General features: G+C 43.6%; 1 pseudogene; it reads right to left on the minus strand.

Moving 5' to 3' along the window:
• Positions 1 to 3453: 3453 nt before the first annotated feature.
• LOC135964707 (transcription initiation factor IIA subunit 2 pseudogene) lies at positions 3454 to 7771 on the minus strand (annotated as a pseudogene).
• Between the last annotated feature and the right edge of the window lie 7969 nt (positions 7772 to 15740).

Genomic DNA, 15740 nt, shown 5'->3' on the forward strand with positions numbered 1-15740 from the left:
AATACCACAGACTGGGTAATTTGTAATGAATATACATTTATTGGCTCACGGTTCGGAAGTCCAGTGTCAAGGGGCTGGCATCTGGTGAGGACCTTCTTGCTGCATCACAGCATGGCAGAAGGTGTCACATGGTGGAAGGGCAAAAAGAGAGGGCAAGGGATAGGCAAGCCCACTCCCACAATAACAAACCCACTCCCATAATAACAAACCTACTCCCTTGATAACAACATTAGCCCATTCTTGAGGTGGGGCCCTTGTGATCTAAACACCTCTTAGAGGTCCCACCTCCCAATACCATTACAATGCCAATTAAATTTCAACATGAGCTTTGGATAGGGACAAACATTCAAACCACAGCGCTCTGTGTACTTTACTATCTTTCCTTAAAGTCAGTTGTGGTTTTGGCTGTCTGTGAATAACCAGATTGTAAGCTTCTCAAAGGCAGGGATGAAGCAGAAGCCCACTGTTCATGGCCTGTCCTGGAACACTGGAGGAACTGCAGCTTTCCTGCTACCTGGGTCTGAATTAAGGACATCCCAAATTTAAGAACTTGGTTTACTACATCACAAGGGCGTTGCCCTTGCTCTACTTTGTTCCTGACACCATTCCCTTCATTCTGCCAGGCAACCGCCTCACTCTCCATCTAGTTATTTGCTTTCCTTATCCCTCACATCCAGTATCTTCTGATGTCCTTAGGCAATGTCTGCATCTTTCTTCTTTGACTCAGCACTCTCAGAAAACCATGCTTTGGAGCACATTCTTAACCTGACCCTAGGATCTCTGCACTTTCCCTGCAAACAGGCCCTGCCCAATGTGTCCCAGAAAGAGATCTGGTCATTTAGTGTTTGTCTATCTCCTCCCTTCTGGCCTGTGAATTCCCCATTTCTGACAATCTTACCCTCATATCTTCTACTCTGGAGATGAGTGAAAAGTTGTGGGTTGAAACTGTTCCAATTGTGATTAGAATGTATGTGGTCATTAGCAAACAAAATATAATAAAATATAACTCAAATGAATAAGTAAAAGCAGTTCATTTTCTGTGGCTATTCAGCTTTTTGGTTATAGCTGCCTCTTTTTGCATAAAATTAGAACTAGTTTGCTGTGTTTACAGAAAAGGCTTGCTTTGCTTTGCCAAGCAAATTGGCAGAGAAAGTGTTCTTGCAATAAAAGGACACAACATTCTAATATCCTTTCCTAGTTCTGCCCTATAAAACGCAGTCTCTATTGCATTCCCAAGTATCAGGGAATTATAACTTCCCTCCATCACCACCAACACTGCTACAGACCAAGAAAGAAAAGCCAACATCTTTATTAACTCTTTGAATAAATTGTTATTGTGCACACATCAAGTGGTGGGAGCTGGGCTAGGCGTTGTGAGAGTTACAGTCACGTGGAAGCCATGATCCCTGGCCCACAGCTACTCGCAGTCTAGCTGGGGAGATAAGACATGGCTATCAGCCACTATCAGGCAGTTGCCATAAATGCCGTGTACATGAGTGGTGGGATCTCAAGTGCCGTAGGATTTCAGAGGAGGCGGAGAAGAAGTCTGGCTTAACAGAGGAAGTTTGAATCTAGTTGGCCTTTTGTTTTCTCAATAAATATTTATTGGGTGTCTCTGAGGACTGGACTGAGTTCCGTGCCAATTGCTAAGGAACACAACAGTGGGCAAAACAGACATCATCTGTGGCTCTGATGAGAACCTATAGGGGAAAAGATATTAACCAGATGATCATACAATCATATAATTATACCACCTGCTAAATTATCTGAAGGAAGTAGAGGGGCCTATGGGGGCCTATGGGGTCAGGGAAGACTTCCCTATGGAGGGGATGTGGGAGCTAAGATCTGTAGATAAGTAGGAGTTAACCAGGCCACAAAAGAAAAGAAAAGAAAAAAGAAAGGAAAGAGAGAGGGGAGTGAGCATTACAGACAAAGGGAACAGTACGTCCAAAGTTCTTGAGGTAGGAGTAAGCATGGCGATTTAAACAATGAGAAACGCTCTGTGTGTGCGGAGCAAAACTGACAGGGAGGGGAGAAGACTGGAGCCAGACCACCAGGATCTAGTGGGCCCTGGTAAGGACTTGGGTCTTGATCCCAAGAGGAATGAGAATCTACTGAAGGGATTTAATAGGAGGAGAAATGATCATATTTGCATATTAAAAACATATCCTGGCCAGGCACAATGGCTCATGCTTGTAATACCAGCACTTTAGGAAGCTGAGGGAGGAGCGCCTGAGCCCAGGAATTTGAGACTAGCCTGGGCCACATCATGACATCCCGTCTCTGCAATAAATAAATAAATAAATAAATAAACTAAATAAATAAGCTGAGCGTGGTGGCACATGCCTAAGTCCCAGCTACTTTGGAGGCTGAGGCAGGAGGATCACTTGAACCCAAGAGTTTGAGGCTGCAGTGAGCCATGATCCCACCACTGCACTCCAGCCTGGGCAACAGAGACCCTGTCTAAATTTAAAAAAAAAAAAAAAAACAAGCCAGGTGTAGTGGCTCACACCTGTAATCCCAGCACTTTGGGAGGCTGAGGTGGGCAGATTACAAGCTCAGGAGTTTGAGATCAGCCTCGCCAACATGGTAAAACCCCATCTTTACCAAAAATACAAACATTAGCCAGGCATGGTGGCACACACCTGTAATCCTAGCTACTTGGGAGGCTGAGGCAGGACAATTACTTGAACCTGGGAGGTGAAGGTTGCAGTGAGCTGAGATCATGCTATTGCACTCCAGCCTTGACGACAGAGCAAGACTCCATCTCAAAAAAAGAAAACCAGCCAAATAAACCAAAAAAAAAAAAAAGAATAACCAAATAGGTCAGGCATGTCAGCTCATGCCTGTAATCCCAGCATTTGGAGAGGCCAAAGCTGGCAGATCACTTGAGGTCAGGAGTTCAAGACCAGTCTGGGCAACATGATGAAACCCTGTCTCTACAAAAAATACAAGATTTAGCCGAGTGTGTTGGTGTGTGCCTGTAGTATCAGCTACTCAGGGTGCTGAAGTGGGAAGATCATTTCAACCCTGGAGGCTGAGGCTGCAGTGAGCCGCTATCACACCACTGCACTCCAGCCTTGGCAACAGAGCAAGATCCTGTCTCAAAGCAAAACAAAAAACAAAACAGAAACATTATTCTGGCCACAGTGTGGGGAATGATTGGTTGTAGGGCTCTGGAGTAGTTGCAAAAGATCAACTGTAGGCAGTTATACTGATCCAGGCAGCAGTTAATGGCGGGATTGGAGGAGAAAAGTGGATGTACGTGTCAGATACTTGAGAACAGAAAGCTGGTATCGGTTCTTAGGAACAGATCTTGAGAGCATGGAAGGTGTTTTCCTCAATCTCAGTGTTTCCTTCCTAGAAAGGAGTTTGTCTCAGCCCTTCTTCTTCCTCTTAAGAGTGAGCTGCCACAGAGAAGAATTCTCTGCAGGTCCTCCTGGCGTTGACGGAGCTGGGAGTGCTGCCCAGGAGTGGGTGGGTGAGTGGATCTCTGTCTTCTATTGTAGTTTGGATGCAGGTCCATTTGGCCCTCACACTGGATTAAGTCCTTAACACTTCTCTATCGATAAAGCTAATATCTTGGCCGCCATATTTACTCTTCGGTTTATTTCTCTAACTCTGGGCAGAGAAGAGAGAGACGCTATTTATTAGAGAGGTTTTTTTTGTTTTTTTTTTTTTTTTTGAGACAGAATCTTGCTCTGTTGCCCAGGCTGGAGTGCAGTGGCATGATCTCGGCTTGCTGCAACCTCTGCCTCCTGGGTTCAAGCAATTCTCCTACCTCAGCCTCCTGAGTCACTGGGACTACAGGTGCATACCACCAGGCCCGGCTAATTTTTGTATTTTTAGTAGAGATGGTGGTTTCACCATGTTGACCAGGCTGGTCTCAAACTCTTGAACTCAAATGATCCGCTCACCGAGGCTTCGCAAAGTGCTGGGATTACAGGCGTGAGCCATCGTGGCTGGCCCTTCTTGAGACTCCAAACAGATTGGATATGGGTGATGGGGTTTGATGGATGGATACGATTTTTTTTTTAAGTTTTAAAAGGAGTTTATTGAAGAATATTCTTAGGAAGCCAACAACTTTTGAATTGTCATTTTTTAAATGTTATGTTTTCTTTTCATGCTGTATAATAAAGGTAACGTGTAAGAGGCTATGAGTTACAAGTTTCTTCCTACTGGAATTCTCTGGGAGAGCACAGTATAGTCATTTCTACAATGCTAAAATAATTTGTTTTAAGTTTCTTCTCTGCTTCTCTTCAAAGAGTGATGAATAATAACAGAAGACAGCATTAAAAACCCATTTTCCCCCATCATTCTGTAGTATTGGAGCCAGTATTTTTACCATCACAGTCTACTATTTTTGCTTCATCCACTTTAATAAGTTCTGTCACCTCTCTGAATTCAACATCATTCAATACAAAAGTCCACAGATTATCACAGAATCTGTACGTATTTAGAAAGCTCCTGAAATTGACTCTGCTCCTAACCCTCTGAGCCAATGCTGAAGTTATAGCCTTATCAAACTGAAGTAGAATTTGTAGGTGGTCTGTTGAGACTGTATGAGCTCATCTAGGATCACCTGAAGACTGTTTCCCAAAGCAGTATTTCTGTATAACTGATATGCCATGGCTTAGGAAAAATTGCTCCAACTGCCTTTCTTTTTCCTTTTAGCTTTTTTGTTTGTTTGCTTGCTTGTTTGTTTTTGAGACAGAGTCTTGCTCTGTCACTGACGCTTGAGGGCAGTGGCACGACCATGGCTCACTGCAGCCTCTGCCTCCCAGATTCAAGGCACACACTACCATGCCTGACTTATTTTATCTTTTTTTTTTTTTTTTTTTGAGATGAGGTCTCCCTATGTTGCCCAGGCTGGTCTTAAATTCTTGGGCTCGAGCAATACTCCTGCCTTGACCTCTCAAAGCACTAGGATTATAGGCATGAGATCCTACACCTGGCCAAAAAATTGCCTTTGTTATTCAAGCTTGCATTGAGGTACTGTGGGGAAAGGGCTTTGTGCTGCAGAGCAGAGAGAAACCACCAGGAGCCCAGCAGGATGTTCCTACTTCCCCAACCACAGAAACCCAGAGGAATACGATTTTGATAGAAATGGAAGGAAAGACATTACAGGTGTGGGGACAATATAAGTAAAGAAGCAAGATGGCTGGGCACTGTGGCTCCCAATGCCTGTAATCCCAACATTTTGGCAGGCCAAGGTGGGCAGATCACCTAAGGTTGGGAGTTCGAGACCAACATAGTGAAACCTCGTCTCTACTAAAAATACAAAATTAGCTGGGCACGGTGGCACATGTCTGTAATCCCAGCTACTCTGGACTCTGGAGACTGAGGCAGGAGAGTCACTTGAACCTGGGAGGTGGAGGTTGCAGTGAGCTGAGATTGTACCATTGCACTCCAGCCTAGGCAACAGAAGAGTGAAACTCTGTCTCAAAAAAAAAAAAAAAAAAAAAAAGAAGCAAGATGACAGAAAAGCATACAAGGTATGACTGTGGAAAAGGGAATGAACCAATCCAACTAGAGCTGAAGATGTGTGTGAGGAAGTTAAAGTAGGGCTGGAAAGATGGTTGCATTCAGGTTATGGAAGGTGCAGAGGGCCATGCTAGAGTCTATGGATCTTATCTTATAAGCAAAGGAAAGTTACTGTAAGGTTTTCAAGTAGGCAGCATGAGCTAAACAACTTGTGGTGTGTAGAGCAGATTAAGCACAGAAACCAGTCAGGAGATTATTACAAGGTCCTGAACTGGTGTGACAATGATAATGAAGGAATAAATGCAGACATGTGAAGGAAGAACTCACAGGTCTTTCTTGGAAGGTCAGATGGAATGAGTGAGGGACAAGAAGAATCCAGGATGGCTCCAGGGTTTGTGGCCTCGATGCCTGGAGAATGGGAGTGGCATATGAATGTCAGGAGGAAGATGATGAATTTGGCCTTAGGCGCACTAAATTTGGAATGGAAGAGGGCTATCCAGGTGGAAATGTCCCGTAAGCTTTTGGGCATGAGAAAGACGTGGATTTACAATTGTAGGGAAACGGTCCCTTACCCTATGGGGAAGAAGAGGGAAACCCCTCTGCAACGTCCCCTTTCCCATCTGAATTTCCAGTGCCTAACATGCATGAGGAGCTCTGTCATGCTTGTGAATTAATGATTGAAGAATGAAGGTTCTGTTCGCCACTTTGGCTTGAGATGCAGTATTCCCAGGGCAAGGGGCGACTGAGATTCCTAAAGAAGACCCTGATGTCTGTAACCAGAAAGGGGTCAGTGACAGGGGACAGAAGACAAAGTGAGGGACAGATAAGTGGCTGTCTCAGCATGTGGAGCTGACACTTAATGCCTATCTGTCAGGACATGGCTCCAGCATAACTTTCTTTTATGGCTACAGCGTAGCTTCTCTGGGTAGGGACTCCTAAAGAGACTGTTGATATAAGTGGCTTCAGGCATCTATAAGCTTAATATACCTTCCAAGAGTGGGAGACAAGAAGACGGAAGAAGATGGTTTTCTCATCCAGACGCAAGAATACATTTTACTTAATGGGTTAAACACTTAAAAGTCAAGGATACAGAACCATATTCAGTAAGGAAGGAACAGTCTTTTAAACAAATGGTGCTGGGAAAATTGGATATCTACATCCAAAAGAATGAAGTTGGATGCTTACCTTATACTATATACAAAAAAAGAAGTCAAAATGGACCAAGGACTTGAATTTGCCTGGGCGCGGTGGCTCACGCCTGTAATCTCAGCACTTTGAGAGGCCGAGGCAGGCGGATCTCCTGAGGTCAGGAGTTCAAGACCAGCCTGGCCAACATAGTGAAACTCCGTCTCTACTGAAAATAAAAAAAATGAGCCGGGCGTGATGGTGGGCACCTGTAATCCCAGTTACCCGGGAGGCTGAGGCAGGAGAATTGCTTGAACCCAGAAGGCGGAGATTGTAGTGAACTGAGATCTCACCACTGCACTGCACTCCAGCCTGGGCTACACAGCAAGACTCCGTCTATTAAAAAAAATAAAATAAAATAAAGACTTAAATTTAAGAGCTAAAAACTATACAACTCTTAGAAGAAAACATAGAGGCAAACCTTCATGACCTTGGATTTAGCAGTAGTTTCTTATATGTCATGCCAAAAGCACTGGCAACGACATAAAAATAGATAAATTAGACTTCATTAAAATTAAAAACTTAATAAAATTAAATTAAAAATGTTTGTGCATCAAATGACATTATCAAGAGAGTGAAAAGACGATCCACAAAACAGGAAAATATTTGCAAAGCATATATCTGATAAGGGTTTAATATCCAGAGTATACATAAAAATCTCTTACAACTCAACAACAGGAAGACACACAACCTAATTTAAAAATAAGGAAAGAGGCCGGGCGCGGTGGCTCATGCCTGTAATCCCAGCACTTTGGGAGGCTGAGACAGATGGATCACCTGAGGTCAGGAGTTAACAGTCTGGACAACATGGTAAAACTCTGTCTCTACAAAAAAAAAAATACAAAAATTAGCTGGGCATGGTGGCCTGCACCTGTAATTCCAGCTACTCGGAAGACTAAGACAAGAGAATTGCTTGAATCCAAGAGGCAGAGGTTGCAGTGAGCCGAGATCGCGCCACTGCACTCCAGTCTGCGTGACAGAGCAAGACTCCATCTCAAAATATAAAATAAAATTAAAAATAAATAAAAATGAGAAAAGCACTTGACTAGACATTTCTCCATACAAATTGCCAAAAAGCACATGAAAACATGTTCAGCATCATCAGGCATTAGGAAAATGTAAACTGAAACCACAATGAGATACCACTTCACATCTAGTAGTGTGGCTATACATTTTTTTTTTTTTTTTTAGTCGGAGTCTCGCTCTGTCACCAGGCTGGAGTGCAGTGGCACGATCTTGGCTCACTGCAACCTTCCCCTCCCAGGTTCAAGCAATTCTTCTGCCTCAGCCTCCTGAGTAGCTGGGATTACAGGCACATGCCACCATGTCTGGCTAAGTTTTGTATTTTTAGTAGAGATGGGGGTTTCACCATGTTGGTCAGGCTGGTCTCGAACTCCTGACCTCGTGATCTGCCTGCTTCAGCCTCCCAAAGTGCTGGGATTACAGGCGTGAGCCACCAGGCCTAGCCATAAATTTTTGTTTTAACTGAAAATAACCAAGCATTGGAGATCATTTGGAGAATCTGGAGCCCTTGTGGTATTGCTGGTGGGAATGTAAAATAGTATATCCACCGTGAAACACAGCCTGACAGTTCCTCCAAAAGTAGAACATAGAATTACCATATGATATAGTAAGTCCACTCTGTTAGTCAGCTCTGGCAGCTATAACAAAATGCCAAAAACTAGGTAGCATAAACAACAAACATTTATTTTTTTGTTTATTTTTTCTTGAGACAGGGTCTCTGTCGTTCAGGTTGCAGTGCAGTGATGCCATCTCAGCTCACTGCAACATCCGCCTCCCAGGTTCAAGCAACTATCCTGCCTCAGCCTCCCAAGTAACTGGGACTATAGGCACCTGCCACCACACCTGGCTAATTTTTTTGTATTTTTAGTAGATATGGGGTTTCACCAGGTTGGCCAGACTGGTCTTGAATGCCTGACCTTAAGTGATCCACCCACCTTGGCCTCCCAAAGTGCTGGGAGGCCAGACATGGGCCAACACGCCCAGCCACAGACATTTATTTCTCACAGTTCGGAGCCTGGAAGTCTGAGATCAAGGCACTGGCAGTTCAGTGTCTGGTGAGGGCCACTTCCTGGTTCATAAAGGGCGGTCTTCTTGCTGTGTCCTCACATGGCAGAGAAGAGACACAAGCTCTCTTGGGACTCTTGTAAGGACACTAATCCCATTCATAAAGGCTCCACTGTCATGAGTGCATCTGATCCTAATTACCTAATTATCCTAATTACCTGCCAAAGACCCCACCTCCTTGCAAAATCCATATGCTGAAATCCCACCCCTTATGGGGTGGGAAACAAGCATATGGATTTTGAGAGGACACAAGCATTCGATTCTGTGGTACATTCTTTGGTACATACTCCAAATAATTGAAAGCAGGGACTCAAACAGGTTCTTGTATATCAATGTTTACAGCAGCATTTTTCACAATAGGCAAAGGCAGAAGCACCCCAAGTGTCTATCAACAGAGTCGAATGGATTTTTAAAATGTATTATATACATACAATAGAATATTAGTCTTAAAAAGGAGTGAAATCCTGATACATGCTACAACATGGATGAACCTTGAAGACATTAATGAAATAAGTCAGACATTAGCCAGATGTGGTGGCGCACACACGAGTAGTCCCAGCTACTCGGGAGGCTGAGGCAGGAGGATCCCTTGAGCCCAGAAGTTTGTGGCTACAGTCAGCTATGACTGTGGCACTGCACTTAGTAACAAAGCAAGATGAAAGAAAGAAAGAGAGAGAGAGAGAGAAAGAGAGAAAAGAAGTAGGAAGGAAGGAAGGAAAGAAAAGAAGAAAAGAAAGAAAAAGAACCAGACACCAGACATAGGAAGACAAATCTTGCATGATTCACTTGCGTTAGATATCTAGAATAAATAAATTCATAGAAATGGAAAGTCAAACAGAGGCTCCTAAGGAGTGCGGTAAGGGCAAATAAGGAGTTATTGCTTAATGGGTGCAGAATTTTGTTTAGGGTGATGAAAAAGTTTTAGAAATAGAGTTGTGATGGTTGCACAACATGACACTACATTTTAAAATGGTTAAAATTGCGAATACTGGAGCCAGGTGTGGTGGCTCATACCTGTAACCCCAGCACTTTGGGAGGACGAGGCGGGTGGATCATCTGAGGTCAGCAGTTCTCCGAGACCAGCCTGGCCAACATGGTGAAACCCTGTCGCTACTAAAAATACAAAAATTAGCCAGGCATAGTGGTGCACGCCTGTAACCTCAGCTACTCAGGAGGCCGAGGCATGAGAATCGCTTGAACCTGGGAGGCAGAGGTTACAGTGAGCCAAGATCACACCACTGCACTCCACCCTGGGTGACAAAGCAAGATTCCTTCCAAAAAAAGTTTTTTTTAAGAATTGCAAATATTTTACCACAAGAAAATCAAGAAGATTCCTTTCACTATTAATTAAACATAATAATCATAGCTATCATTTATCAAGTGCTTCCTACATGCCAGGAGATTTACCAGGATTATTTTATTTATCCTCATAAGAACCCTATAAGGGGCATGTATTATTAGCCTTATGTGATATATAAGGAAACTAAGGCTTTCAGAAGTTAAATAATTTTCCCAGGGTCACAAAGCTGGTAAATAATCAGTTCAAAACTAAAATGATTTCACGTTACTTAGTTGGATGTTAAAGGAATTATTATTTATTTATTTGTGGTTGAAGTTCAAGTTTGTATCTGAAAATAATTTTTTTTAAGAAAATAGTAATAGGACTAACAATTATGTGGTTTTCAAACAACACTGAAATACCAGTTTTTGCTTGTGGAATTGTAAAATTTTAAAAATACATGACAAGCAATGTTTTTCAGGATTAATGAATCAGAAACCTTTGAACAACAATTTGGCAATTTAACTTGATACAATCCTTTAAGAAAGATATTTGGCAATACATACCAGATTTTTTTTTTTTTTTTTTGAGATGGAGTTTCGCTCTTGTTGCCCAGGCTGGAGTGCAATGGTGCAATCTCAGCTCAACGCAACCTCCCCTTACCAGGTTCAAGCAACTCTCCCGCCTCAGCCTCCTGAGTATCTGGGATTACAGGCACGTGCCACCATGCCTGGCTAATTTTTTAAATTTTTTGTAGAGATGAGGTTTCTTCATGTTGGTCAGGCTGGTCTCGAACTCCTGACCTCAGGTGATCCGCCCGCCTCGGCCTCCCAAAGTGCTGGGATTACAGGCGTGAGCCATCGTGCCTGGACAATAATATCAAATTATTAAACATTCATTTTCAAAGTAGTTTTACTTCTGGAAATGGTTTCTAAACTAGATTCTGTGTACAGGAAGAAATTTTTAATGCAAAGGTGTTCATTGAAGTTTTATTTATAAAATGGCAAAAAAATACAAAAAATCTAAACTGTCAAACAATTTTTGAATGCTTAGAAAAGTTATTATGGCCGGGAGCGGTGGCTCAAGCCTGTAATCCCAGCACTTTGGGAGGCCGAGACGGGCGGATCACGAGGTCAGGAGATCAAGACCATCCTGGCTAACACGTTGAAACCCCGTCTCTACTAAAAAATACAAAAAACTAGCCAGGCGAGGTGGCGGGCGCCTGTAGTCCCAGCTACTCGGGAGGCTGAGGCAGGAGAATGGCGTGAACCTGGGAGGCGGAGCTTGCAGTGAGCTGAGATCCGGCCACGGCACTCCAGCCTGGGCAACAGAGCGAGACTCCGTCTCAAAAAAAAAAAAAAAAGTTATTATATATTTATTCAATGGAATATCATATTTCTTTAAAATATCTACTTATGTAATATGGGGAAATACTTTTTTACAATGTTAAGTTTTTAAAACTACATACAAAATTGGGTGTCCAGTGTAAGTATAATTCAGTAAAAATATACAGAAGAAAAAAATCACTTTAAACCAAAAATGTAAATATGAGATTATTTTTGTGTAGTGGAATTCTACAGTTCTTTCCTCTTTCATCCATTTCTTTTTTTTTTTTTAATTAATTAATTTATTTTTTTGTTTTTGTTTTTTTTTTTGTTTTTTTGAGACGGAGTCTCTCTCTGTCGCCCGGGCTGGAGTGCAGTGGCTGCATCTCAGCTCGCTACAAGCTCCGCCTCCCGGGTTTACGCCATTCTCCTGCCTCAGCCTCCCGAGTAGCTGGGACTACAGGCGCCCGCCACCTCGCCCGGCTAGCTTTTTGTATTTTTTAGAGACGGGGTTTCACCGTGTTAGCCAGGATGATCTCGATCTCCTGACCTCGTGATCCGCCCGTCTCGGCCTCCCAAAGTGCTGGGATTACAGGCTTGAGCCACCGCGCCCGGCCATTAATTTATTTTTTTGAGATGGAGTTTCACTTTTGTAGCCCAGACTGGAGTGCAATGGTGCAATCTTGGCTCAATGCAACCTCTGCCTCCCAGGTTCAAGCGATTCTCCTGCCTTAGCCTGCCGAGTAGCTGATATTACAGACTTATGCCACCACGCCTGGCTAATTTTGTATTTTTAGTAGAGATGGGGTTTCTCCATGTTGGTCAGGCTGGTCTCGAACTCCCATCCTCAGGTGATACGCCCGCCTCAGCCTCCCAAAGTGTTGGGATTACAGGCGTGAGCCACTGTGCCTGGCCATCCATTTCTTATCCTAAAGTGAGTGTGCATTACTTTATAGTTGTAAAATTAAAAAACTGTTTGTTTTTTTTTTTTTTTTTTTTTTTTTTTTTTTTTGAGACGGAGTCTCGCTCTGTCGCCCAGACTGGAGTGCAGTGGCGCGATCTCGGCTCACTGCAAGCTCCGCCTCCCGGGTTCACGCCATTCTCCTGCCTCAGCCTCCGGAGTAGCTGGGACTACAGGCGCCCGCCACCACGCCCGGCTAATTTCTTTTTGTATTTTTAGTAGAGACGGGGTTTCACCGTGTTAGCCAGGATGGTCTCGATCTCCTGACCTCGTGATCCGCCCGCCTCGGCCTCCCAAAGTGCTGGGATTACAGGCTTGAGCCACCGCGCCCGGCCTAAAAAACTGTTTTTTAAAAGAAAGATATAGTTTAAAAAGACCAAATTTGGCTGAGTGTGGTGGCTCACATCTATAATCCTACCATTTTGCGGGTCTGAGGTGGGAGGATTGCTTGAGGCCAAGAGTTCAAGACTAACCTGGTCAACATAGCAAGACCCCTGTTTCTATTTAAACAAATAAATAAATAATAAAAATACCAAATCCATATTCCTCTTTCGAATTACTGAGTAAAATAAAATATTTTCTTTTTCCACTTTCAAAGATGGTATTTTTTTTTTTATTATGTCTTGAGGGCATTGGTGTGATTAAAAAGACAGATAAATGACCAAGAATTCATGAGTCATCAAATATTGGTCCCTGATGTATCAGGAGAAAATCTCAAGCCTTGAGATTAATAGTAAAATACCATTTAAAAAGTCACTTAAATCTACCCAAACTGAATATTCGGTGCCTCATTTATTGTTTTGTAAAGACATGCTCAGTATATCAATGCTGTGAAACTGAAACAAGTTTCAATAACTGAGAGCAATAGAGGCTTCACTAAGTCAGAGACCCAGCCAGATAAAATTTTGAAATGATTAAAATATCACAAAGGTCCAAGCGCGGTGGCTGATGTCTGTAATCCCAGGACTTTGGGGAAGTCAGGATGGGAGGATAGCTTGAGGCTAGAAACCGGAGACCAGCCTGGGCAACGGTTCAAGACCTGGTCTCTAAAAGAATTTTTTTAGTTAGGTGGGCCTGGTGGCATGAGCCTATAGTTCCAGCTACTTGGGAGACTGAGGTGGGAGAATCACTCCAGCCCAGCAGTTTGAGGCTGCAGTGAGCTATGATGGTGCCATGCACTCCAGCCTGGGCAACAGAATGAGGCCCTGTCTCAAATAAAATAATAAAGTAAAAATCAGAAAGAGCTGAAGACAAAATTGGTGTAGGAAGCCCATGACTGATTTAAGCATCTGGATCACTGTGTCTTCAGATTGATGGCTGTGCCTCAGGTGACCCTGGGATAAAGCTGGCCGAGAGATGGGGAGGAGCCGATGACTCAATCAAGCTGAGACTCAGGTATAATTAGGTGAACCTTTATACCAAATGGACATCACAAATCTGTGATTTGATCTGCAAGGGATTTTATTTTTACCCGGACTCTGTCCTATGTCAAAACTTGCCGATTATTTTTATTAATCCCATGACAATTTTATACGAGTCCAAATCCTCTTACTTTTAAATATCCTTATTTAGCCATTAGATTTTGATGGATTGATTTTAATTTTTAATAATGAGTATATTCTATATTTTAGACCAGGGAGCATGAAGCCATTATGCAGTTAATGAGCTTCATCATTATTTACGATACAATAAACTGTGTGTTTATTTAAATTGGGCATACATTAACATAAATGCACAGAACATTTTTTAAAATTCCTCTCTACGCTATTTATGGCACATGGCAAAGTTTAATGGTAGATGGAAAGAAAGAAAGAAAGAGTAAGAAACGAGACCCTTGGGTAGCCTGAAGGATCAAGATAGGACCAACTTGGATTCATTAGGGGGCAGCTTTGTGGGAAGGGCTCGGGTGAGCACCCACAGATTGCACTGAGGTGCTATACTCTGAGGTTGTGATAAACAGACTTCCCAGCCCCCGCAGATCTTTCCTGTAGATTTATCACAGTGCCTGGGGTTCTGCCATTCAGAATTTTCCCTATAGTCTTGAAGGTTAATCATGTTTACAGTTCTACTTTGAAGATTGCAAAGCACCTCTAGGAACCCTTCTTAGCTAATCCCTTGGGGCAGGGGCTGTAACCAGTTGATCAAGCTTGACTGGTGCATCTTCTCCGGAAGAGGCAGTAGCACTGTTAAGAGCTCAGGCTTCAGAGATTAAATCCCTGCCTCTGCTGAGAGTGGCCTGGGGCAAGTTATCTTCCCTAAGCCTCAGTTTCTTCATCTATAAAGGAAGGATAATAATATTTACCTGGAAGGGCAGTCATAAAGGAAATAAAAAATACGTGGAAAACACTTAACCACAACAGATGGTCCCCATTTAAGGACAACAGGCGGGTTGAAAGGCAGCTGTTAGCCCTTCACTGAGCATGTGCGCCTCCCTCAGCTCAGGTGCATCCTGGCAGGTGGGCTGGGGAGAGTATTTTCAACTGCTGGGAACCCTACTTCCCTGCCAGCTGTGAGCTGTAGGGAAGGGAAGCCTAGGCGGACCAGGTCAGCACCTCCTCTAACATCCAACTTCACCTCCATGAAATCAACACCCTCGCAATCTTGGTATCCTGGAAGACTGGAGAGGGGCCCTAAATGGGAGGGTTCCCAGAAGAAACTTCACCAGCTAGAGAATTCTGCCTAGGGAAGAGGTGTGTGTGTGTGTTTGTTTGTTTGTTCTTTCTCTGTTGCCCCAGTTGGAGTACAGTGGCACTATCTCAGTCCTCTACAACCTCCGCCTCCAGGGTTCCAGCGATTCTCATGCCTCAGCCTCCCCCGGCTAACTTTTTGTGTTTTTAATACAGACAGGATTTCACCATGTTGGCCAGGCTGGTCTCGAATTCCTGAGCTCAAGTAATCCTCCCTCATTGTCCTCTCAAAGTGCTGGGACTACAGGCGTGAGCCACCACACTTGGCCTGTTTGTTTTTTAGAGACAGAATCTCTGTCGCCCAGACTGGAGTGCAGTGATGCAATCATAGCTCACGGCAGTCTTGAACTCCTGGGCTCAAGCAGTTTTCCCACCTCACCTTCCCAAGTAGCTGGGACTACAGACATGCATCACTACACCCTTAATTTCTTTGTACAAATGAGGTCTCACTATGTTGCCCAGGCTGGTCTCAAGCACTTTTCCTGCCTAGGCCTCCCAAAGCGCTGGGATTACAGGTGTGGGCCACCGCACCCAGCCTTAGGGGATAGGTTTTAATATTCATTTTCTAGCTCTAGGAAAGGTTGGTGCCCATGAGTCATCAGGGCTCTTGGCCACTTTCATCTTTGCACACTGGGTCTGATGTTGCCAGGGACAGATGAAAGTGTGGCAAATTGGAGAGAACAGGGAAAGCATGTGTCTCCAAGACTCTACCGAGGAAGGTCTGTTTCTTC

Source organism: Macaca fascicularis, chromosome 8, assembly GCF_037993035.2.
Source record: "Macaca fascicularis isolate 582-1 chromosome 8, T2T-MFA8v1.1".
NCBI classification, from domain to species: domain Eukaryota; kingdom Metazoa; phylum Chordata; class Mammalia; order Primates; family Cercopithecidae; genus Macaca; species Macaca fascicularis.